The 26518-nt window shown below is 46.7% G+C and overlaps 1 pseudogene; it reads right to left on the bottom strand.

The window, feature by feature from the left end:
* Window positions 1-10772: 10772 nt before the first annotated feature.
* LOC119049524 (cytoskeleton-associated protein 2-like) lies at window positions 10773-18117 on the bottom strand (annotated as a pseudogene).
* Between the last annotated feature and the right edge of the window lie 8401 nt (window positions 18118-26518).

Genomic DNA, 26518 nt, shown 5'->3' with positions numbered 1-26518 from the left:
GCAGCGGGTCGGTGGAAGAGATGGCTGATGCTGGAGCCCTCAGTGATCCCGTCTGGAAATGCCGAATTGAAAGTTGAATCCCAACCACAAATGTGCTCAGAGGTGGGCTGTGAGAAACAGTCCTGAGAATCTCTAAACAAATGTCGTGGACTGAGAGCAAAGAAGTTGCCTGCACTGATCAGGGGAGTTGGAGCCGGCTCTTCCTTCCCCTTCTAAGAGCGCTTTTGTTATGAGTTTGATGATGTCCGAGGGATTCAGTTATAATGAAACTCTCCCCGGCAACACCGAGTTGGGGCCTCTCACTGTGCGTTCACTTCTCAGAACAGTATGCCCTCTCCCGGGGTGTGCTTCCCCTGAGGACCTCTGTCCCCAGTCTTTGGGGAACGCCCCCAAAGAGACCTTCTTCCTTGGCCCAAAGTGCTCTCCTCAAAGACAGTTTTTTCCTTCTTCAGCCTCCTCTGAAACCCATCCTGACCCTCCTCAGAGCACCCTCCCCACACTTCCCCTGAGTGTGTGTATCTCGACTGGTTTGGACAGAAATACCAGCACTCTGGGACACTCACGACTTGAAAGAAACTAGATGAATTGGGAAAGAAATATGACCTTGGTAGTGACAGTAATAATCACAACTTCTAAACTTCCCAGGTTCCAGGTAGGATAAGGCAGCAGATGAATCTATAGGGGGCAGAACATCCCACCCTGGTCCTGGCTCTGAAGGCCAGTCTCATGGGAATGACTAAGGCAGAGCTGTAGTGTCAAATGACCTTATAGGTCCCACCGAGGCAGGGAAGCATGGAGATAGGGAGCATCGGGCCCTGGGCCCTGATGGACAGACCTGACTTCCAGTCTTGGACCCGTCATTAATGGTGCAATCTTAATATCACCTGACCTCTCTGAGCCTCAGTTTTCTCAGCTGCAAAATGGAGACAGTACGTAAGTTGCTGGGTAATTATGAACATTAAAAAAATTAACCCTGTACAGCACAGTTAATCCTCAGTAAGTGGTAGCTGGCATCAGAGTCACCAAGGACCCAGGAATGTGTCTTCCAAGCTGACCAAACCATTCAACTAATTTCATATACCAACAAATGTTTTCATTATCTGAACTGTATGGTTATGAACTCATCTGAATAACTAGCTCAAAATTATTTTGAATATTATATAGAGATCCTTTGAAAATTAAATGAAATAGTTTTGTGTTATTCTAGACTGAGAGGCAGCAGGGAATAGATGAGAAACCCATCTTCCATTACTTTCCACACATTACTAGAGAGCTCAACACATCCAAGACTAGATTTTGGAGGCTGCTTCAGAGGTCTTATTAGAAGAGAATTTTGTTGAGCAAAGGTGACTTTCATTATTTTGGTTAAGAACTGACTCTTAGTAACCAGTCCCACTAAGATTGGTACTATTCTCCAGGGAGAATAGTTAAATATTTGTTTTTCAGTCTTCTGATTCTGAACTCTAGTGAGCAGGAATTTAACATCCATGAGTACAACTCTAATGCTAACACTATGACCACAGATTATTATTACAGCTAAGATTCATCGAGAGCTTACTAAGTGCTGGGCCTGGCACCGCTATATGTGTCTGCACGTATTAACTCATGCAGTTGTCGGAAACAGCTCTGATTGGTGCTAATATTAGCTCTATTCAACAAACGAGGAACAAAAGCACACAGATGCGGAGAAAATGACCCTTGGTCTCCCAGCTGCTGCATGGGGAGCTGGGACTCCAGTCCAGGAAGTCTGCACCCATAAACAGCCCCCAAAAGACGTAGTGCATCACCGTCCTTGCAAATTTGGTACAGGGGTCCCTGACTCAATGAGGATAAGAACTCACAGTTTCAGCTTATGATGGCTCAACTCATCAACTTAATAATAGTCCCCAAGTGATATGCATAATAAGTTACATGCGATATTTAGTACTTCATTACAAAATAGGCTTTTTGCTAGATATTTTTGCCTGACTGCAGGCTAATGTAAAGTGTCTTGAGCTTGTTGAAGGGAGGCTAGGCCAGGCTAAGCTGTGATATTTTGTGGGTTAGGTGTATTAAATGCATTTTTGACTTGGGATATTTTCAACTTATGGTGGGTTTATCAGGATATAACCACATTGTAAGTCAAGGGGCAATTGTATACTGAGCCAAATATTCCTGTTTTACAGAAAGATTATAAACTGTTTCATTTTTCTCATTGAGGAGATTATTTTCATAAATTGATCAGATTTATTACTATGTGCAACTTACCAAAAAATTGTCTCATGTCATCATTTCTCTATATTTATTTTACACTGGCAGTAAAACTGTACAGTTTTCTTCTGAAGAAAACTGTGTTAAGTCAAAAAATATGCTTCAAGGCAAGTGCTGAGGCATTCAATGGCATTACGGGGTGCGGGGCCAAGGTCAAAATGCAGCTGGTGGACCCTGGCTCGCTCACAAGCCAGCAGCCATCTGTGGTCAGCAAGCCAGGTTTTGCCTGAACATGTCTAAGCAGCCGATGATGGAGGATGAGGCCTGGGTGCCCTAGGCAAGCTCACCCTTACCTGGTCTCGTGATCTTCAGAGGGGCCGGACTCCTGTCTGACATTCCTGCTCACGTCATTATCAGCTCCTGTGGAGATGTGCTGTGGCCAGAAGGGGCTCCAGTTCCTTGCAGGGATAAATGGACTCGCGCTTTAATGATTAACTCTTTGTGTTCTTATTGAAAACCTTTAATACTGCTCTGAAAGGCTGAACGTTTTTCAGGTATCGCTCTAGCTGATTTCTTATCTAATGCTGGCAAGAATGAAGAAAAAAGAAAATAAAGCTGAAGAAGGTGCCAGGCTCAATAAACATTGTATTGAATTATTCTTTTAAACATTTAAACCCTGCCATTATCATGGACATGACCACTTTTGTAATTTCAAATTGCATTTTGTAAGAAACTGAGCAAGGGGAGCAATGATGGCCAGGGAAGCCAGGGTGTTTACTGCCTAGGGGAACCGGGAGGACATACCGGCCTGGCTGGATTAAGAAATGATAGCTCAGCACTGGGAATGGTGGAAAAACAATAAGACAACAGCAGCAAAGCAAGAACAAAACATTTTAAGAGATCTGGCCAGAACCGGTCTGCACAAATCACAGATTCCGCCCCGCCTTCCTCCTCCACTCTTCCAGAAGCAATAACAATCTTGTCTCCGGGAAGCAGCCGCAATCAGGTCTCCCACAGTGAATGAACCTGCCTTGAGAGATCAAGCTGTGCAGCCTCCCTGTGCTTTTCACCCCCTCTCCACCGGGCCTGTGTCCACTGAAGGCAGACCACGTGCTAGGGAGGGTGTGGAGTGGAGCAAGGGAACGACGGTGACCCAGAGGCTCACACGGAGGTGATCGAATTGCCAGGAACTGTGTGTTTTCTTCCCTGCCTCTGTTTTCTTCGAGGGCTGGCTGGCCCTGGCCGGCCCCGGCCCTTGAAGAAAACAGAGGGAGGGAAGAAAATATACGGTTCCCGGCAATCCGATCACCTCTGTGTGAGCCTCTGGGTCACACACGCTGGGGTGCCCAGGCCCAGAGGCGAGGCCCACTAGGCCAGGCGGGGAAGCCGGTGTGGTGACTGTTTCTGGGCAGATTAGAGAGGAACACAGTGCTGGCGAGTGAGGTTGGAGGGGTGAGAGTGTGCATGGCATGTGGCTGCAGCCTGGGTATGGGGCTGGGCAACTGGGGGCGCAGAGGCAGAAGGACTGGGCATAACGCTGTTTGTGAGCTGAGAGGCCACCTCCTGGGGTGGTCCCTGGCCACTGCCAAAGCCTCACAGTGAGAAGTCTGTGACAACAAAGGTTGTGGGACAAAAGGGTCTCTGGCCAGAGGGCCTGCGGGCTTTATGGGGCCAAGAGCACTTCAGTTCTGAGGGCCAGGGATCAACCCCGGTGTGTGTGAGGCTGGAGGCAGACTGTCAAACGGGCTCACTCAGGAAGGGGAGCAACGTTAATCGGGCGCTCACCACTCCAGGGCGCTGTGCTAGGCTCTTCTCATATACATGTTCTGAGTTTAGGATCACAGTGAGGAGTTTTCGCTGAAGTGCAAAATGAGGAGCAAATGGTTTTTCCCCCAGGTTTCTGACTCCTAGAGTTCTCCAACATCGCTGCAGTGCCTTTTGAAATGTTAAGTAGGTAGGAGCCCCCTGGGAATTTGGTCACTAGAAACCCACAGAGCCTGCTCCCTTTTAGCTTCCAGCCAGGGCAAGGACATTTAGAGGTGTGAGGACCAAAGTATGTCTTCACGTCTGTGCCTCTGGGCTGCCACCCATGGAACTGAGGGACCCTCAGCCCCTCAAATTCACCCTTTCCCCTGGGCGCTCATTCCTGGGGGCCACTGCTAAGATTCTCTCGCAGCCTCTCCTCTAGTGCCACCTGGTGGCTCTGACTGCTAATCCCGGCCGACTAGGCTGCAGTTTCTGGTTTACAGTAGCTGTGCTGATGCCCCCTAGCCCAAGGCCACTGGCCTTGCGCTCTGCCATTGAGCCCCGCGTGATTGTCATTCTCCCCATGTTCCCACAGTCTTTGTTCTCTGCTGTTTCATCCTCACTGAGTCACCTCCAGTGTGATTTTGCCAGTGGACCAACTTTTCCATTTGAACCTTTTTCAGTTTTCTAGAGGAGACTCCTTCTCCCCTGTCCCCCAAAGTTTTGGGACATGCTTCTGACAGTTTAGTTGTACCCAGTTTGAGTGGCACCAGGTTGTGTCCCACCCTAGTCTGTCCCCTCCTACCAATACTCAATCAGTGTCCTTGCCCAGGGGCTAAGACTGGGAACAGAGCTCTGTCCAGTCACGGGGTGAGTTTTCTGCCCACCTGGGAGCCCTTCCTGAGAACGCAGGTAAGAAGAACCTGTGCCTGGTATTGATGTCTGACTGGTGTCTGATTCCGACCCAGGGAGCCTAGCCAAGCATATGGGAAAAATCAGTCTTCTAGGCAAAGGGCATGGAGCCCAAGCTTGAGTGAGAAGGGAGTCTGTCTGCAGCGGCAGCCACAGATGCACTCTGAGAGAAATGCCCATTGCGAAACAGCCAAGGTCAGAACCCGAGAGGCAGAAGCAGGCCGAGGATACAGGGGCCAGAGAAAGGGGACGAAGCCCAGGGTTGGGTGTGAGGAGGCCGGATGAGATCCAGGCAGAGACTGCAGAGAAGCACGAGGCACGGTGTGCAGGGCTCGTATAGGGCCTGCTGCGTGGCGTGATTCAGGTGGACGAGTCAGAGGTCCTCAGAGCGGGCCCGACTCACGGGGCCGAGCCCATCCCCCAGAGGTCTGGTTACTGCTTCTGCAGGGAGGCCTGTTGAGACCTCATGTAAGTAGAACCCTCAGTAAGCCACATGATCATACGTGATGCCCACAGTGGACGGAGAGCACAGGTATTTCTGGGGCCTTTGTCAGACTGGTGGAATATATTGATCAATAGAGCCTTAATTTATATAGGGCCTTATTGCAACATTAACTTGTTTTTAACCCCTCATTCATTTTCATTCAACCAGTGTTTTTTTGTGTCTACTCATATGCTGGGTACAATGTTGGCTGATGAAGCTGCAGGATAAAGAAGACACGGTTTCTACTATAGTAGCTTACAGTGTTGGAAAGACAAACATATACATAGCACAACTTCGTATCTTTATCCTCATAATTTTACAATAACCCTGGGAAGTAGGCATCACTCTGAGCACTTCCTGAGACCTGGTCTTCTCTGCTGCAGAACAATATTTTGGGAACATTAAAGCCAATGATGTCAGTACAGGGCTTAACATTGTCCCTGGCAGATGATAATAGCCTCCCAGATGTTATTTCTATGATGATTATGATAAGTTTGAAATTCAGAAGGGTAACATAATTGGCCCAGGGTTATCTAGCTAATAATGGAGAAAGTATGGGCTCAAAATGTGGATCTTCTGTTTCAAAATCCAGCATTCCTCCCTTTACTCTCCCTGCCTAGTGATAAGGTGCTGTCTTAGAGATGGACACAACAGGTGGGTAGGTAGTTAAGTATTTTGAATCACTTTTCTACTGTAAAGTTAATATAAAAGTCATTTAGGAGGTAAAAAGGCAAATGACTGTTGGCTCCCAGAATATCGATCATAACTATGATTCTTCCTATGTACTGGAAGTTCACCCGGATCAGATCACACGGAAGGCTGTTGTGAATTCCATATACGAGGTTCTCCTCTGATCGGGCTCACTGAGGCAGGTGTCAGTTTGGATGAGGAATACGTCAGATCGGTAGGGGACAACCCCTAGAGATTCTTTTTCAGTAAGTTCCTCCTGAGGTACAGGAATCTCTGTTTGTAAGACTCTGATGATAGGCAAGTCTAGAAAGAGCTGGACTAGATGCTCCTCAAAGGCTTCTGTGGTTTCATAGCCTTGCTTCTCCCTGGAAGAAGGGTCCATTTAACTCAAAGAAGGCTGGGGATGAAAGGCAGCTGAACCACAGAGGACAGGAGTCAGCAAGAAGCTGTGAACTCAGAGGAGCGATTTGAATTCTGGCCGTGGGAAGAGCCTCGCTGACCTGAGCCCTCCAGTGGCAGAGCTGGTCTTGGCCAGCCCACAGCTGCTGGCGGAATACCAGTTCTTGTGATAAAACAAGCAGAGTGGGTGTATATTTGTTTTCTAAGTTCTCAGTGAGGTCTGGATAGAGCTGATCTAGGTAACTCTCACGAGCAATTCAGCAGGATTACTGTCTTAGGCAACGTGAACCAACACACTGAGAGACAAGATCTCTCCACAGTCTCACTGGCTAATCTTCACCAACACTGTGCTTCAAGGTCTCTTATTCACCTGCATTGTCCTTCCAGGTAAATCTTTTGTCTGCGGGTGGGGTAGAAAAAGGGGCCTGACCTTGGCCATAGTCCTTCTCCTCTCTGTGCTGTTCTCTAGATCTCTTCCTTGACTTCTCCTGCCTGGGTCCTCTGTTGTGATGATGACTTTCTGGCATGCTCTCCCTGGATTTAATTCACTCCCCCTTGCGCTCCTCCACGCCCCTCTGTGAGATTCCCAGAGCCCCAGCCCCACTGGCCTCTAGCACACAGCACCCTGGCTAGTGTCTGGTTCCTAGGGCTCTTACTTGTCTGGAGCTGAGAGCAAGGGCTGGGCTCCACAGCCCGAGCAGGAACAGGTGTTTCCACGCAAGGCAGCACAGAAACAGAAAGCCAGAGAGCAAAAGACAAAGTGAAAGTTAGTTAGAAATGGGCAAGGAAGGCCCTGGGTTTTCAGTTTGCCCATGGGCCAGCAGCCCAGAGTGCTTTAGACTACCTCAAAGGACCAGGCCACAGGTTCTCAGCCCTCGCTGCACCTTAGAATCACCGGAAGAACTTGTAAAGAAAAACGCCACGCCCAGACCCCCTCACAGAGCAATTAAGCCAAAATCTCTGGGGATGATCCTGATGTGTGTGTGTGCATGTGCATGTTTTAAACCTCCCTAGAAGATGTTGATGGGTTTTAAACTGCTAAGATAAGAGAATCAGACCCCTGTGCCCGGTCTTCAGGGTCTCTTGTCTTTCTCTTTCCTGGTGATACGTGGCCAGGTCCTCTCAAAAGCAGCTTGATGGGGCAGAGAGAGCCACGGCTGTAGAATTGGACATGAATTCGGATCTTGGCCACAGCACCCAGCAGCTGTGATTTCGGGCAGGCCTTGATGTTTCTGAGGTATTTTGAGAATTAAATGAAACAGGATATCTAAGCAGCCAGTGCAGGTTTACACCACATGTTAATTCCCTTCCTTGTCACCACATAGAGATTTTTCTGGGTGCTGCAAAAATCCTAGAAGAGATGAGGTTGCCCCACATTCTGTGAGAACAGAGCTCCCATGCCATCCAAGGTCTGAGTCACTGCCAACCCTTCCTAGAACCCCATGTCTTGGAGTCTGAATGCTCAGGTCATCCCTAAATAGCTTAGGCTTCTCCTTGTCTCCCCCACCTCCTCCCACAGACTGTCCCAGTCACATGTGTAGGGCTGAACTAACCGTCACTGGATTCTCCCTAGTCATTTCCTACTTCAGGGAGAACGACTGTGAGAGACTAGTCTGGAACCTCACTTAACTCCTGTCATCATTCTTCCCTGGACCAGGCCCAGGCCCTTACTTCTCAGCCCCAGGTGAGTCTCTAGCCTATGTTGTCACGTCTTCTAGTATCAATTTCTGCCTGCCTGGTAGCCATAGGCTGCTGGGCTTTGACATGCCCCTCCACCTACCCACCTGCTCCACGGGCACAAACAGCCATGCGCCCAGCTGCCTCCCCAGGACTGGCCTTGGAACTGGATGGACGTTCCTGTTGCTTCCTCTGTTCACAAGGCATCAGACCCCTGCGCAGTCCAGTCAGATCTCTCCCCTCCTCCCAGCCCTGGACTTACCATTCTTCACTCCTGAACCACAAGCTACCACACCGTTTGTGCGTTGTAAATACCTGGTGACAAATTGTGACTGTTGTGCGGTTTAGAGAAAAAGGGGGAAACAGCTGCCTCCCTGGTGGGGGCTGTCTTCCTGGAAGAGCTCTATAGAATTAACATGGATATTTGACTTCTCAGCACTTCGTATGGAATGCCGAGGTGCCTTTAATATGTTATAGGAGATATCTAGGAATATATTAGTCTTCTCCAAAATCCAAATGAACTCTGAGTGCTCAACAATACTTGTAGCTTCAACATTAATTCAAGCCACCCACATATGTGGAGCATGTGACATAAAGCCGTCGTCTCCTTCTGGAATTAGCTCTGCAGTTTTCTCACCAACGGCATTCTCTAGGGGCAGCAAACTCATATTGACAGCTGCGGATAACCTGGGTTCCTTCTTTTGTTCTTCCACACCAACACATTAACCGGTGTGGATCCGCCTGGAAAAGCAGTCGAGGGAGGTCTTCTCATGGAAAAACTCTAAGTAAACAAGTTTAAAGTACAATCTATGGTGGCAGATCAGCTTTTGATGTTGCTCAGACTTACACAGCTAAATTAGGACCTGAGGCTGCCTCTAAGGTGATGGTAGGTTGCAGGCCAAGTGCGCACATCAGTCCTGTCGCGTGTGCCAACTCTGATCTGTGTGTGTTGGCTTCCTAGGGAACGATCCTCAAGGAAGTTGGGAGGCCAAATCTAGGCTAGTGCAGTGATCACTTAGTGACATCTGCCATGGGCAGGACAGTATCGTGTTTTACAGCATGGGTGTTATAGCCAGAGAGACACAAGTTCAAGTTCTGCCTCTGCCACTTATTTGTAGGGTGACCTTGGGCAAGCTTTTTGATCACTTTCAGGCTTCTCATCAGTAAAGTGCAGACAGATTATAGCACGTCCTTCAAAGGATTGTTATGAAGATTAGTTGAGATAATTTAGGTCAAGTGCTTAGCAACGTATCTGACACAGAGCACTCCATAAATAGTAGCTATTGTTGCCATAAAAATATTATAGGCCCAGCTGTGCCCAGTATTTCTGCCATCCCAGGTTCAGGCTTACACAAGTCCTTCTAGAGACTTGCATTTACCGTACCTTTTAAAGGCACTGGTAGAGGTTGTTGGAACTTTTTGTTCCTAGGATATTAGCAAAATGCTTTCAGTTGATGTTTGTGTTAAGTCTTACTCCATAGATACATTTTCCTGCATCATATCAAGTGGTATCTCAGGATCACTTAGTAGCACAGTCCCTTGTTGCAGGCAAACACAGGTCTGGTCTGACCTTCTAACTGGAAGCTAATTGTTTATAGGACAAAATAAAATTCTTCTGTGTCCTCATCGTGGCTTTAAAAGGTTTGCTCCCGCCTGACTGCCCAGCCCCGCCTTCCGCACACGCTGCTCCTGCCTTGGATGCCGCTCCTGCCGTTCCCTACATCATCTGTCTGTAGATTACTCTCCGGAGTGCTTTACGTAGGACTGGCATTATTCCATACTTGAATATTTGGTAGAACTTCCCAATGAAGCATCTCGGATAGAGTTTTCTTTGTAGGAAGACGTTGTTGTTTTTTATTTGACATTCAATTTCTTTATTGGCTAACACTTGTTCAAGTTTTATATGTATTTTTGAATCAGTTTTGCTTAATCATAGGTTTTATTTTTTTAATGAATCAACTTAGCTACTTATTTTATGACCGTAATACTATCAAAATATTTGTAGGGAAATTTTCAAGAAAAACTGGAAAATTACAAGTGCAATACAAATTTGTGTTTCACTTGGCAAGCTCTTGGGAAGAATGGTTGTTATTTGGGCTTTTCAGTGTAAAATGATGAGTGACTATGTGTTTACAAGTTCAGAAAAGCTCAAAGTTTATAAAAATTTTCAGCCTGGTAAGATTCTGTAGTGCGGCAGATTGCTTATTTTTTTATGTAGATATTTTTATTTATTGTATAGAGATAAGGTACAGGGTTTAAAAAGAATAAAAACCTTACTCTCCAGAACATGAGAAGATAGTAAATGGAAGATAGGTACTATTATACAAACAGAATATAGGAACGTAAAGACTATGTATGTGATTTTCAACCGTATTCCTATTACACACAGTCTTTAAATTGTCTGATCTCTTACAATGACCAATTACTTACTTGAAACCACAGAGTTGATAGAGAACACTTGCCTTTTAAGTATCAGTTTGAAGGTATAAACAGTTTTGTTGGTGGGTCTTAACATGTGTCGAAACGAGAGAACCGTTTGCAGTGTATAACTATCATGTTTCGGGATTTAACAGTGAGGTTTTTATATTATAAAGCAAGTTTAAGCAATAATTGTTTTAGAGATACCCCTGGGACTAGAATGACATTTATTAACTGTATTCAAGGAACACAGTAACTAGTTGGCAGCATCCGCCTGTCTCAGACAAACTCCCAGTCTGCAGAGCCAGACGGCGTGGGACGTGGTGCACCGCACCTCCAGCACAGCACCGGCTGCCACGGCAGTTTCGGTGAAAGGGCCACCGCCATGAATTCTTAGGCACTTGGCCAACCCCTGCCCCCCGCGCAACGCCAGAACAAACACGCAGAATGCCCCATTCCTTCCTTTCTCTTCTGTTGTTTTGGTCCCCAAGCGCGTCTGGTGCAGAGCTGCATGAGGACAGCACTTAAAGCTGCACATTTCATGTCCCAACTCTGTTACCTATTCCAGTGAAGACGCACCAGGACAATGGTCTTTTAACACATCTGGCCGTTTAGACATCTTGTCTTGAAGACACGGAGACCGTCTAAATGGTGTTAGAAACATCAGCTCTTTCAGCGTAGACTCATTTTGTCCAACTGCCATCTTGTTTTACACTTCGCAAGTATGGTGTAGTGGACACACTACGTTTAATTAACAATTCTCCTTAGTTTTGGTATTGGCTGTTTCAATAGCATTGGTTGGACCTTTTGTTTTGTTATCTTGCTCTTTTCACAATCTTGAAATACCACATTTCTATGATGTTTATTTTCCATTTTCAGTTTTCCTGACTCTTTAATATTGACTTCTTGGATTTGTACCTTGGTTGCACAAGCCTCCTCAAAATTGTCTCCAAATTTAACTTTTTCTTGACTCTTTATTGTTAGAATATTTATAATTGCATGCCTCATCTCTTCAGTAGGCTGAGCCCCTGCCAAGAATGGCCTATCATAGATCAAGCAAACATTTTCAATAGGACTTGTAAGTGGTTCAATATATAGAAGGTATATCCAATATTTAACAATTCTTTTTGGCATGTAGAATATATATGTATTTTTAAATATTCACCCAAGGATATGCTTATTGATTCTAGAGAGAGAGGAAAGGAAAAAGGGAGGGGAGGGAGGGACTCAGGGGTGGGGAAGAGAGAGAGACAGAGATGCAGAGAGAGAGAGACATTGTTTGGTTGCCTCTTGTATGTGCCCCAAATGGGGATCAGACCCTTAACCTAGGTGTGTGCCCTGACCAGGAACCAAACCAGCAACCTTTGGGTGCACAGGATGACACTCTGACCAACTTAGCCACCCGGCCAGGGCTGGAGTATTTTTAATCTGGTCACTAAGTGTGCCCGGTATCAGTTCTGTGGGGCGTCCCTCGTTAATCAAGTGTGGGCATTCAGAAATGTCTTTTTTAACCCTAACCTTTGCTCATCTCCTGCAACGGTTGTCCAAAAGGACCCAGTTGGTCTTTATTTTGTCCTCTAGGTTCAGGCTGGGTGACTGCTGTTGTAGGAGGCCCTTTCAGTGTTCTTCCTTTGCCAGCCTTCCACTCTCTCAGATGAGCTTTGCTCTCCCCTGTGATTTCTCTGGACTGAGTCCATCTATTACATATAGTTGCTTTTGCTATAGTATGTCTGTGCTGGTCAATGGCTTTTGACTTTTGTATCAGTTTGGTATTAGAAGGTGAAGCAGGCCTGGCTATAATTTCAGATGTGATGCTTCTTGATAGCATCTTATTTCTCTTTACTTCCTGAGAAGAACTGGTTTTGGCACTAGATAGAACTGTATTTAATGGTAGTAATTCTTTCTCATGAGACCTTTTCTGAATTGTAACATTGGATGCCTTATTTCCAGAGTCCTGAGCATTACTGCAATGACTTCTAACAGGAGGGCACAACAGTTGTCTGTTCTGAGGTGCGGTGCTCACAAATTTAGTGATAGTCCTATGTGAGACTCTATCATTTTTTATGGAGATACTGCTAGTGTTTATAGGCTGAGGTCTTCTGGTGTTAAAGGTAGTAGTTGGAAGTTTTTTTGTTGTTGCCGAAGTCTCGTGTTTGACTTGGCCGTGATAACATTCAAGCATGGGTGTCCAGAGCATGTTAGCATCTTGCTTTGGTTTCTCCTGCAGTCAGTTGCTTGTTATTATCATTTTTAATGTGAAAATGCTTGGCTAAATGTCATATGTTGGCTTTGAGGCTCCTCTTTAAATCTTTAATTAATAACAACTGCAGAGTTTGATTATTATTCCCTAAATTATGTGTATCAATTGCTATGGTTGAATTGGTGAATTTATTGGAAGGTTTTGGGGGAATAGTTTTTTTCATTGTTAGATTATTTTTGCTCCTGTAGGTCTACCGACATTTTCTTTGTAAGCTGTTTTTGTCCCAAGTTCCAGAGTTTTCATCTCTTCTTGGGTCTGATCCTCAGATCACTGCTCTCTGGTCTCTAGTGCTCTGAGCAAAACCGGCCCCTCTGACTTGTGGGGAGCTGCAGGTCCCATGGCACAGTCGGTGGGCTCATTACAGTGTGGGGTAGGGGATGCGTCTCCAATGCGATGCTTCCCACTCCCTCAAACTGCAGGTTTGCAGTGCCTGAGGCCTCGGCACTGCAGGTTGCTTATTTATCTGTTTCCTCCACCATTACTAAAAATAGAATTTAAACCGGGCAGTTGGCTATTTAGCTAAAGACTTGTCTTTCACTTAAAGGAATTCACTGGGTATGCACTCTCCTGGTATCTGGAGAGAGTGAGAGGTGGGTTTGTTCCTTTGTATCCAGAAAGGGAACCATGTGTTGAAGATGGAGGAGCCATCCATTGACCTTGCATGACCAACTTTTGGACTAAGACGTGGAAAAGAAATGAACTCTATCTTGTTTAAGCCATTGTAATGTAGAGACCCATTTCACTGCCTTGAACCTGAACCCCAGTTAATGTACCTAACAATGGGTGACTTGCAGGCATTGGGTTCTGGTCCCACAAGGCACTGTTCTCCAAGAGTCTTATATCCATTAGGATTTAGTTCTAACCCAACTGAGATAAGCCAATGGGCAGGTATATCTGGTTGAAATACCTTGTTGACTATGCACAATTTAGTCTACTTTTTCTTAAAATGGAAGATACATTTTTATTTTCCAATTAGTGCAATAACTACATAATGCAGGTCTTTTTTTCTGAAATGGTAAAGCAGTGTATTTTTGATTTGGGAAATACTTAGTTCCTCATTTTCTATGGCTTCCCCATCCTTTTAGACAGCGGCATACCATTTCTTAAGAGGGAAGTTCAGATATAGCCTAGAACAATGCTTCTCAAACTTTTTTTGGTTAAGGGTTGTCTAACTTTTTCCAATCCGTCATTTTGTAAAATGCAACCAAAATATGAGTTACTAGAAAAAATCAAATTAAGAACAGAGACAAATGTAAAAGGCACAATGCTTTTATTAAATTCAACAACATACAATTTCTCTGTCGAATTTCTGTAAAAGTTCCTAAACACCACCAATTCCTGTACTCAACTGTCACAAACTAGTAAACTAACAGGTCGGGGCAGGCACCCGTGCTGAGTAGCAGTGGCCTAGAGCACTCAGTTTCTAGACTCTCAGTTTCAGATTTAATTCAGCTGATCCATGGAGAAGAAATCCTTTTGCAAGCTAGAATTTTTGGAGAAATAAAGGGTTTTGTAAGTTTTCAAAGTTTCCCTTCACATATCAAGGGCAGAGGTTAGAGGTCTGATCTTAGGGTTTACTCCAAGCCATGGTATTGGGAGAAGTAGGGAATGACCTGGAGTTCCCACCCCAGGGAAAGAGAAACCCTCATCCAGTCACTGGACACTGGGCATAGACAGGGTCTAGAGATTCTGAAGCTAGAGACCCCGCTGTGTTCTTGAGGTTGAATGGCCTTAGGTACATAGAAAAAGTCAAGTGCATTGGGGTTATCCACCACCTTCTTCCTCAAATCTACCTTGGGAGGCTATAGCTCAGTCAGAGATGTCCTTAGTTTGCTCATGATCATGTCCATAATGGCAAGAAGCAGGGCCCACTGCAGAGGAGGGAGGTGTCCAGAGAGATGGTCCGCATAGCACAGTCCTGGGACTTGTGTGCGGTGTCAGCTGATCCAGGAGTTCTGACTTGCCCCGGTGGATGTGTAGAGGCTTGTTGGATGGACAGGGGCCTGGGGTCTGAGGGAGTAGAGGATCCTTGGATCACAGTCAGCGATGGGGTCCCCAGTCATTGGCAGCAGAGGCCATGGAAATACCTTAAAAGAACACAACAATCATCTAAGAGTCCTCAAAACTGCAGTGCTGAGGCAAGCAGCATTGCTTCATTGATTTTGTTATTGGAAAACTAATCTCTGACTTACATGTGTGACCACCGCTGTGGCTGGGCAGATGGGTTTCAAAATTCTAAAACTTTGGCAAGTATTAGACTCAAGTACAACAAGGGTGGCAAGAGCTCTTCTAATGAAGGGCTGAGAGAGAATGAAGGTGAGGGTCTGTAGTCAGACTGGCCTGGGTCCACGCTGGCTCAGTCACTCACTTATTCTGTGGCACCGAGAACATCTTTTGATCATGAGTGAAACAGAGACCCCAACATCTGCCTTGCAGCATTGCTGTGAGGATTAGCAAGTATGTATGTGCCCAGTGCATAGAAAGTACTCGAGAAATAAAAGCTGTTCCTGTATCGATTTGGGGTTTGCAAGCTGCTAAGAACCTGGCACACTTCTCCTTCTGTTCCATTTTCTTTTAAAAGAGGGTTGGCAGCTTCTAATTATACCTATCCCAGGAAGTAAAATGTTGACTGATGTTAAATCCTTCATGTGCCTGGGGCTGTGATTTTCCAACTTCAGTATTCAGTTTTAATACCAGTCAGCATTTTCTGACAATGGGCTCTCAGGTGCCTGTGAAAGTCTGCTTCTATTTATTTGTTTTGATTAGTTTTATTTTACGAAGGAGAATCTCTTAGGCAAGGAAGAAGGTGTCTTATGTCACAGGGATCATTCATTCATTCATTCAGTCATTGGCAGCGCCTTCTTGGGGCCTAAACACCCTTCTAGTCCTTTCCCCAGACCCATGCTTACTCTTCCCAAGTTCACTAGTGCAGGAACCCTGGCCCACAGCAGCCCTGCTCAAGGTTACCCCCTCACAACCTAGACTTGGATTTTAAAACTTTGAGTCACTGAACCCACTTGAGCAGAATCCGATTTGCCAGAAATTAAGCTGTACCCTCCCACCCAGCATTCCTCAGGGCATTTCAGTAGATCCCCAAGGGTCTGCAGGCCCACGCAGGATGCTGGCCTACGGGCAGATTTTAAGGCAAATAAGTTTCATAAGCTTGAGCAGTAGTAGGCACATCACTCAAGCTACCGTGGTGAGAATGGCTTTAGGTGCTACTAATCAAAGGAAAATACATCCCAAATTTCACAAAAATCTCCACTGAGTTAGAGTCCAGTGTCTCAGCCACTCCATTCTCCAATAATCTCCTTGTGAGATTTAAATTCCAGGGCACAAGATCTGAGGCTATCGCACGGAGGTTCACCGGTGTCCTGCAGCGTCACTAGAGGAAGGAGGAGGGGTGACGGTTTCCGCTGGCAGCAGTGCACAGTGTGGGGTCCAGCTCCTGGACAGAACAACACAAGTTCCCCCAACTAAAAGGATCCCTCAGTCTTCACCTGTTCAACAGTCAGCTTAATAAGGAAAGTGGCAAAAGAAAAGTGGGTTCAACTTCAAGGCTGAGCAAGTAGAAAGAAATAAGCACATACAATAAAATATATTCTAAGATAACTAGCGAGTTTATAGGAACTAAGCAGCAGTTTGGAAACATTATATCAAGGTCAGACCTGCCCCCCTGGGTTACCTGGAAATCTACTTTTCTAGCCAGATAAGCTTAGGCTTACGTCAACATTTTCTCTTCTCCATCGATGAGGCAGGAAATATGGTCAGACACAGCACACCTGGGGAAAGGAACATAAGTTTCCATACTTTATTGTAGTCCTTATTGAAGATTAGATATCAGAGGAGGTCAACTACTTTGTTTTTTAGAGTCAAGAATTTGTCTAAACTAGTTTGCCCAAGATTATTACCAATAATGAACCAATGAATATTTGATAAGTAACTACTGAACCTACCAGTTCCGAAAGGACCTCTCGTGCACTTGGTCTGGCCTGTTTAGAGTGGTTGTTGGGGTGCTTGGGGTTGAAAGGGGCTCTGAGGTTTTGGCTGTTCTCAGGAGGGGAAGCCCACTCTAATTAGTGACAACTCTGGGAGGGAAGAGAAGCAACCTCTGCATGTCTTTGTGAACATTGTACCAACCTTACATTCCTCACAGTATTGTCCACAGGAGCTCTCTTCCTTCACCCCCCCCCCCAATTCACTACTTCTAAAACTCAGGGACTTCCTTCATGCCTGGATTCTTTTTCCTCTTCGCCCCACTCAAATCTATGCTATCAACACGGCCTTTCTGAAACCTTTCTCTCCCTTTTCGTTCTTCCAGCCTTGGCCTTGGTGTAGGTCAGCTTTTTAGACTTTCAAAGCTGTTGTCATTCAGAGGAAAGGAGTAGATAGTCCAGGAGGTGCCAACTGGGTGCCCAGAAATGATCCAAGTTAGCAGATCCTTGGGAATTTCACCATTTTGAGCTGCAGTCCTCCTGTAGCCTCACAGGTCCGAAAATTCAATCATGACCCCTATCTGGATCCAGGGGGAAGTGATTTATATCAATCAAAATCATGGCAGACTGATGTATAAAGAATTACAGTAAAATTCAAATGCGCTTGCCTTGAAGTTCTCTGATCTGCACGTTTGTCCCTGGTGAGAATCTCCATGCAAGTCAGGAACGGATCAGAAGGGGTTTGGTGAACACGAAGCCAAGGCAGAGAACCAGCTGTGCGGCCTAAAGGGTGCAAAGCCCTGAGGTCCCATCTCCACACTGGGTTGTCTCTCCGCCTTCCCCTGGGCAGTGCAGTGAAGCACGGTCCACGTTCCCCTCTGCTGGCTGTCATGCTACCGGTGCGCCTTTGCCAAGAAGCTCTTTAAAAGCATGACTATTGCTTTGGCTGCTGTTGAGTTGCTACATGCAGTTTGGCCTAAACCACCTGCCTTTTAATATTGAGGGTTGACTTGATTAACTCTAGCCTCACAATTTGGGGGGCTCCCCGTTTTCGTGCCTGCCTAGCCCATCCCCTAGCTGCTTAGCTGGCTTTACCACCTCCAGACTTCTTTTTTTTTTTTTATTGTTTTATTGTTGTTCAAGTAGAGTTGTCTCCATTTTTCTGTCACCACTTGGATTTCTAATTAATTTATTGCCTAAAAAGATCTTGAATCATCTAACAACACCTCACATTTGATGGGCCGTTGATTGACAAAGCCCTTCCACAAAGAGTGTCTCAAGAAGTCCTCATGGTGGGAGCAGTAAAGCACGTGTTCCCACCCACTTCCACAGCCTTGGGAACCGAAACTCAGAGAGAAACTTAGGTTCCTGCAGCTCACTTGTCCCAGCACCAGGCCTAGGACCATGTTTCCTTTGCTGCGCCCTCTCCCCTATTCTTTGTCCACCAAAGATGCTGATGAAAGTTTGCAGTCCCTGCTCAGAGGACTCAAATTCCTAATGATGGGTTTTCGGGCCCCCACCCTGTGTCTGACTTCCTGCTCCCTATCCCCCAGAGTTTTCATTCTGCTTAGTCATGTGAGCCCTGTTCCCATTTTCACTTGCCCCCGCATTTCAGCCCCTGCTTTGGCAGCAGCTGAGCAGAGAACAAACAAGTTCAGAGTGTGCTTCTGGGTCCTATTTGAGCTACATGGGGTATCAGTTTGGCAGGTCACCTTCTGCTGGCACTGAGCTCAGGACCCTGAGATGGCAAGGGACAAGGCAGGGATGAGTGGCTGGGAACTGAAGATTTTCAATGCGTGTTTGATTCTCATTTCCATTCAGGGCTTCTCATTAGGCCACCGAGGCAGCGCTGACCTGTTCCTCCTTTTGAGCTGGCAGGGCCCTCAGCCCCATTAGTGGTAATATGCACCAGCGAGACTCCAGGGAGAGGAAGAAGGCTGAAAGGACTGGAGTTTCTGGTCCAATTTTTAAAGAAAAGAAGAGAATGAAAGGCCCGTAAAACTTAGAAACACTCTCTTCCTTGGCTCATTCACATGGAAATGCAAGTCTGATGATTATGGACTAGGAGGTGATGACCCCAGGAGCAGGGGTCAGGGTGACCTTCCAGCCCTCTGCTCTAACCCCCTATGCCAGCAGGCCTCAGTTCCTGAGTCGCCGGTGCCAAAGAAGAAGCAGGAATGTCCCAATTACTAAACTCGTTGCACTCAAGACCCCAAACAGCCCTTCCTGGTGCACGTACTCCCAAGTGTTGGGTGCTGGGAAAAGTCATCGAGCACAAGAAGCCCCTTTGATTGCTGTATTGGTGAATGTGGAGCAGAAAAAGGACAACGGCAATGACATTGGCAGCAGCTGGCAAAGGTTCCTCAGAGGGCTGCACATGCTGGGTGGGCATGAGGCTCAGGCCTGGTGGGCGTCCAAGGAGATGCAGGGAACGGAAGCTGTGGATCCTGTTTATCGGGACTTGCAGAAACGGCTGCTGAAACAAGATCAGTGTTTTGCAACCTGACCTCTTGATGACAGACGTAGCCAGCAGTACCCCCTCTATTATTAAGCAGCCTGCTTGTCACGTAACTTGTAGACACGCCTGCCCTGAGCACAGCAGTGCAGACAAAACACAGGGAAATGCCAGCCCTGGCTTCAGGGGCACAACCTTCACTCACATTCAGTGGGTTCTCAGCCCACCCTATAGCCACTCAGGGAGGCAGGCAGGGTAGGGTTAATCTTCCCCTCTAGGAAATTGAGTCGCTGCCTATACATGATTTGGCAATAATTAGCAGAGTGAAGCCTCGCACCCAGGACTTCTGATCAACTCTAGTACTTCTTCCAGGAATTCATTTTCCAGAAAGAGTTCAAGCTCGCCCATGTAATTAGGACTGGGAAAGGGCATCGACTTTGGGACTGGGAATAACTCTCAGTTTGAAGATAGGTTTCATAACACAGGCTCCCTGAAGGCCCACCAATTGCCAGACTTTCTTTAAGAGACCTGAGCTGAGGGTCTCATCCTGATATCAATACAGGCAAACAGATATATTGTGCCCTTTAGTTCACCAAGCTGACTTCCCACACGTGGTTCATTTTCTGCTTTTCACCTGGCCTCCGGATTTCAAATTCCCTCTGCTCCTCCTTCCATGACTGCATGTGCTCTTTCTTTTCTTTCTTTAGGTTTATTGTCTTTTTTGCTGCCTTCTCTTCTGTTTGTTGTTGGGAGCTAGAATATATGTGTCCATCGGAGGAAAGAAAACAAAGCAATTCAATGAAGCCCCATAGACGTGAATGCCCTACAAGCTCTGAGACTTCTCATAACACCAGATATGACGTATCTGCAGTGCACTTCCCCATCAGATCAGAGGGCTGTGGAGCTGCCCCAGCCTGCGTGTGACTTCGGCCTCCTGGGGTCCTGTCTAGGGAGTAGTGGGGTTTGGAATATGGGGATTAATCCATTTTGCAAGTGTGGACCCCGAGAAGAAAGATTCATTTGATGTGAATCCTGAGACGGAGTTCGTCTGCTGAAATGGGCTCTCCCTGGTTAATCAAGGCCCCAAGTTTTATAGTAGTAAGAATCTAGGGCCCGTTGCTGCCAGGCCTGCTTCGAGTACTCTGTGTACAGGGAGGAGCCTGTGGCGGAACTCCACTCTCCGCCCTAGACCCTGCTAGTTTGCTCTGTCTCAGTCCACCACGGCCGGGAAGCCTGTTTTGTCTTTTAACCAGTGGACTAACACCTGTCCCATCCGATCTGAACTACACAATCATATCCTCGTTTGCATCTATAGCAGCTTGTCAGAACTGCTTAATTCGGACCAGTCACAACTGTATGAATTTGGAAACCTCATTTGCATAAAATGCAGCATTTGGAAACCTGGGTGAAGACTTTTTCTAGAAAAGGCAGCCTCCCCTTTGACTCAGTGGAGCTGACTTTTGTTTTCTACTGGAGGCCACTATTCCCCCAGTTTGCAAACTGTTTCACCTGAATAAAGTCTCTCCTTTCTGCACCTCTTTGGGGATTTTGCTTTACACAAGTGAGAAATGATTTCCCCAGTTACATGGCTGGTTGATGGCAAAACAGAGGCGTATTTCTACTTATTATTCTCTTTTTTCCCTATAATTTGAAAGATCAAAGGATTGAGAGGAATATTCAGCTTCTTATTAGATGGGAAAGCAAATGATAAAAGTCCACATTGCCAGAACAAAAATAAGTGAAATCAAGATTGTCCCTATTAAAGTTTTTCATGGGGAGAATCATGAATTGATAGTTTTTGTTAAGTTTAACTTTTTAAGATATGTTTGGTTACTTTCTTTTTGAAATAACATTTTTCTTATTATAAAATTTAATATTTACTGTTGAATATGTAGAAAATGCAAATAAGCCCAAATTGTGAAAGTTTGAACTTTATGGCCTCATCCCTTCAAGATATCCATAAAAATGGTATCTCTTCGAGTATCCGCTGCTGCGCAGGAATGAGGGATCAGGCCACGCCGCGTTGCGTGGAGAGCTGGTGTGAGAAGACCAACAGCTCACCCCGCGCACCCCGTTCCATTCCCTGGTCTCCCCAAGGTGCCCTTCTTGCGTTTATGTTCCCCTTCGGTGTTAACCTTCACTGGAGAATATAAACTCTAGAGAGGTCAGGAATCACATGTGCTTTGTGGGTTCTGTGACCCACACCCTCCGCCCTACCCCCAGTTGTCAGGGCCGGCCCCAGGGTGGCGTCATTAAACAGAGAGAGGAGGCTGAGGAGCCGAGGCAGAGAAGACCTGAGCACAGTGTCCGCACGGCTGGTGTGGGCTGGCCCGGGACTCGTCAGCAGAGGCACATTCCCTCTGTCGCCTGAGACTGGATTAGCACTGTTAGTCTCCATGCCATTCACCAGTCGTCAAAACCAGAGCATAACTTCCTCGAGTGACACACACTACAGTCCAAGTATCACAAAAATCCCTTTATCATCCCAATCGAAATGAATACATTTCAGAGAAATGGCCACGTCACAGTAGCTTCTTCTGGCGACGCTGGAGCAATCTGTGTTTTCTACAACAGCCCTTTTGCTTCATAAAACACCTTGCTAAATGACTGATTTAGGGGCCTGATTTTGGCTGCTGGTGAGAACTGCCAAGGCATCAGCCAGCCCCTCTATCTCTTCTGCCATTGGCCCTGGAGTGTGGACCTCCTTCACTTGGCCTCTCTGATATGAGGTCTGCATTCTGTTCCCAGCACAGGGCCTGCCCCAGGGAAGGGGCCTCTTTCCAGCACTCTCTCCTGCAGTCCCTGAAGTCTGCTCTGAGATAAAAGCAAGGCTTGTGCTCCGCCCCCTGAGTGGAGCATCTGCTTATCCCCAGGTAAGGCAAATATCGCTGGAATGTTTCAAAGAGCTGCTGTTCAACAAATTCAATATAGTCCAGATCACCTGGTTAAGCCTTACGAGTGCCCACCAGCACTGGCATTGACACACAATTGAAAGAGGACAGCAGCTTCAGTGGGGATGAATGTCAGCTTGTCCTTTTGCACTGAACCCAGTAAGCTGACCTGGAGGAATGCACACGTCACAAGGGCTGGGATTTTTGCTTGTTTTGTCTTCTCATCTGTCTCCTAATCCACCTGGACTGCTACCAGACCAGTACCTGAGAGAGTGCCAGGGACATAGTTGGCACTCAAGTGATGATTTTTTAAATTGAGTTAAAGTTGAACAATCTGTTCTTGAATTTCATTATAAATGGGACCATTTGGTAGGTATTCTTTCTGTATCTGCCAGATTTTTAAACTTGACAAGTTTTAGAGACTTATTCACGTCATTCCATGTATCAGTAGTTTGTTCCTTTTGATTATTGTGTAATATTCCATGCATGAATAGTCCCCAATTTGTTGATCCGTTCTCTTGTTGGTATTTGGGTTGTTTTTCTTTTCCCACTTCGGGACTATAATGGATAAAGCTGCCCAAAACATTCTTGTGCAAGTTTTTCTGTGGGCATGTGTTTTTGTTTCTCTCAGGTGAAGACTTCAGAGTGAAATTGCTAGATCATAGGCCAGGGTTAACCTTATAAGATTCTGACAAACTAGCAATACACATTTATCAGGCCCTTTGAAACATGTCCAGATAAGTTGTTCTTTCAATGTGAAATATCCTTTCCCCATCTTTGTCAACTACAGTAAAATTAACTTTTCAGAACTGTGCCACTACCTACATAAAGACTTCCCTGATGGTCACAATATATACATCAGCAATTTTCATGTTTAACAGATATACATTGCATATCTGCTAAGTTCCGCGTATTTTATTATTTTCTGAGGTTTATAGAGATGGAAATCAATCTTTGTCCTCAGGAAGCTCACTGTCTATCGGAGAAGACAGTGATCATGCAGGAAAGTGAGATGTACACAGGAGGCTAAGGAGGTACAGATGCATAACTCAGTCTGAGAGGTTTTTTAGGACCTGACACCTCAGTTGAATCCAATAGTTGGGTTGGAACAAGAAGAGGGCATTCTAGGCAAAGAAAAAGGCAAATGCAAGGAGAGGTAAAGAAGCGTGCTTCATCTGGGGACAAGTGGGTCCCTGAGGCTGGACCACTGGGCGTGGGTAAGGGGAGATGCCAGGGAGACAAAGTAGAATGGGGAACGGTCAAGGCCCAGACCACAGAAGGCCTTGAATTGAGCCTTATTAAGGCATCTAGACTTTACCTTTAAAACAATGGAGAACCACTGAATGACCTTAAGCAGGGGGGGTCAGAATTAACCTCTCCCCCCTTGCCTGTTTTCCCACAGCAATTGGTTTGACCTCGATCACACCACTTCTTCCAGTTTGCCTCTTGCTGCTGTGGTTCACACAGGTGCCTCCTCCCCTTCTGGCCCGAGAGGTAAGCCTTGTGACTGTCCGTGGGTCTCTATGACCCCCCGGTGCCTGCCTGCAGGTTATGTGTGTACTATACAGTACGCACAAAATGCTCGGTGGGCGTTTGATACAGAGGACTGAACCATGACGTTCTAGAGACTGTCATCCCCCTCAGGGCCACTAGACTGAGGATTCAGGATGATGCTATTCTCACTGGGGCAGGGGTCCCGCTGAAAAGCATCTGAGCGAAAAGCTCCCAACCTAAGACCGAAGAAAGGAAAACATCTCCCACAACTACGAGCCCGCCTAAGTTTATTGGCCTCCCACCCAGAATCCCACTGAGGTATTTTGGGGGCTGTTTTGCAACAAAAACCTGGGTTTTTTTCTAGATGGAATTTCCATCTAGTGAACAGATGGCATTGTTTTCATACGAGGAGCAAAAGAATTTCATGTACTCAAACACTGAAGGCTTGAGAGAACACAGAGCAGGGTAGTGATTACAGTGGGGAAAGGACACACTGTGTCAACAGAGAGCTAGACTCCAGCCAGCAATGTGGACTCGCAGGGGCTGTCGGAGTAGGGGGGGTGGGTGCTGGCGAGGCTAGAATTGTTCTCCTTCCCAGTGTAATGTTCTTGTTATGCAGGTGGTCCTGAGAATTCAGAGATGAAAAGAGACAGTCCCTGCCCTGGGGGGGGCGGGTTTGGCATGGTGGCTGAGACAGTCACATGGAAGACTTGCACATAGAATGAGCAAGAGGCCCCTATCCCAGCCTGGAGGGATCAAGAGAGTCGAGGGGAAAGACGACGCGTGAGCTGAGTCTTACGGGTTGACTGGAAGCTGGCCGGGAGGGGTGGTAAAAAAGGCGAAGCAAGGGACAAGGTGAAGGGCATTCAGGGCCAAGGGGAGGACCAAGGGGACAGTGTGAGCAAGGGCAGGGAGGTCCCAGAAGTGAGGTGCGTACAGGGATGTCATGCAAGCGTTTGGCGTGGCTGAAGAGGGCCGGGAGTGGCAAAAATGAGGCCAGAGATGCAAGCAGAGGATTAGAAATGTTTGAATAGAGGGAAATATCTGAGCACATCAACATTACACAAGTTCATGCAAATTACTTCTCAAACAAGGTGTACCCACCCAATCAGTAAGCCTGCTCGCAAGGTTGAGGCTTGGGCATATCTGCTGACAGAACCACACTGCCAAGGTCAACAGGCTGCACCAGGAAGAAGCAGTCATCTATTTATTTAATCTAAACACATATGTAGAGCATGTGCCAAGCTCCAGGCATGGGAAGCCCGATGATGAATGCCATATTCCTAACAAAATGACTAGCACTTGGCACTCTGTCCAAGGTGACAACTCCATAGGCAACTTGTTGAATGAAGAAGTGAATGCTCAGTTTGGGCCCTTGCCCAAGGAACACACAGTCCATTGGGAGAATCAGAGAGGTAAACCAATGATTGTGAAAGCAAATGAGTACAATGAAGATGAAGCTGAAAAGTCATCCTGAAAATGTCTTCAAGAGCCAGCAAAGTGGAATAAGTAAATGAAGAGGCCTTCTGGTAAAAGACAAGAGGAACTAGTGGAGACTATGTATAGCCAGGAAAGAGAATGTACTCCTTCCAAAGGGAACAGCTGCTACTCAGCTCCAGCAAGTAAGGGTTCAACAATGCTGGAAACTCGTGTTTTTATCAAGTGGAATGTCCCTGTCTAGAGTGATTGCTCCCTCATGCCCAGGACTCCAGCACGATCAGCCTGGTACCTACACAGAGGTGATGGCACAGAGAGAGACATTTGTCAGCAAGCTACAAGGCCCAGAGAACTGCCTTTCTTGGTGGACACAGTGACCTGCATAATCAGAGGGGGACTCCATAGCTTCACAGCCAAGAGGGCAAACAACAGCAGGACCTGCCAGCAACCAGGACCGCCACCTCCCCACCAGCCCATTGGGCTCATGTGCACCTGATGAGGGCCTGACTTTAGGTCAATCTCTGGCCTTCTCAGGCCACAACTGGGCCCTGGCACAGCTCCTGCCCCAAAGAGGACCCATGCCCCAGTTGCTCATTTGCTGGCCATGGGGGTCTGCTCGGGGCTGTCTGTTCTGCAGAAGGAACAGGAGATGGTAGTGTGTCAGACACCTGCCTCCCCAACCACATGAAAGCCATTGAGCAAACAGAGAAGTCAAAGACGATTATAAGCTGCTTCCACCCTGCCCTGTCCCCACTGCCAAACTGTTATGTAAGCCTCAGCCCAGCTCAGGCCGGGAACCAAACGGAGAGGCTCGCCATGACCAGCTCAGCACCCACAGCTTTCCTCAGACCCTGTCCCACCGGAGCTGCCCTGCCCCAGGGAGGGGAGGGCCACAGCACCAGCCCACGGGCTGCTCTCACGGTGGTTCTGGGGTTTCCCTCTCCGCCTTCCGGGCCAGCACAGGGACCTGTGTGGGAGGGTCAGCACTAGGAATTTGCTTTGGCCCGATTCCAAGTGACTAAGGCATTTTACACTGCCAGACTGATACTCCAGGAAAGGTGCGTGTTTTTCACCCTCTGAAGGGAATGATTCACTTTGGCTGTTTGGATACCACAGCTAAACGAGTGATTCCTGGAGCCTGAAGTGACATTCTGGCCAGAAAGGGCCTGACCACACTGCTCTGATGACTGCTGTTTATTTATATTTAGGGACTTTGGGCGTGTGCTTCAGCCCTAAACCACCTAAGTGGACTAATAAGAGCTTGTCCTTTGATATGTTAGTGACTTGGGTAAATGAGCTGAATTCTCATGTCTTTTTTCCTTCCTGCATCAGAGGGGTTAGGGATATTCAATGGCTCCTACCGCAAGTGCGCTAGAGGCTTTAAATGTGAACGCTGAGTTTGTGACATGGTATAATTATAGTGAAATGAGGTCCCAGCTACTTCATGTCGACAGTGTTCAGGAGTTTATATGTTCGTATCCATCCAACACTAGGCTTCCATTTCTCTCCCTTTTGCAGCCTTAATGACCA

The sequence above is a fragment of the Artibeus jamaicensis genome, unplaced genomic scaffold, assembly GCF_021234435.1.
Source record: "Artibeus jamaicensis isolate MK-2021 breed Jamaican fruit bat unplaced genomic scaffold, CSHL_Jam_final contig_327, whole genome shotgun sequence".
Classification (NCBI taxonomy): domain Eukaryota; kingdom Metazoa; phylum Chordata; class Mammalia; order Chiroptera; family Phyllostomidae; genus Artibeus; species Artibeus jamaicensis.
This window is presented reverse-complemented; position numbering and strand designations above follow the sequence as displayed.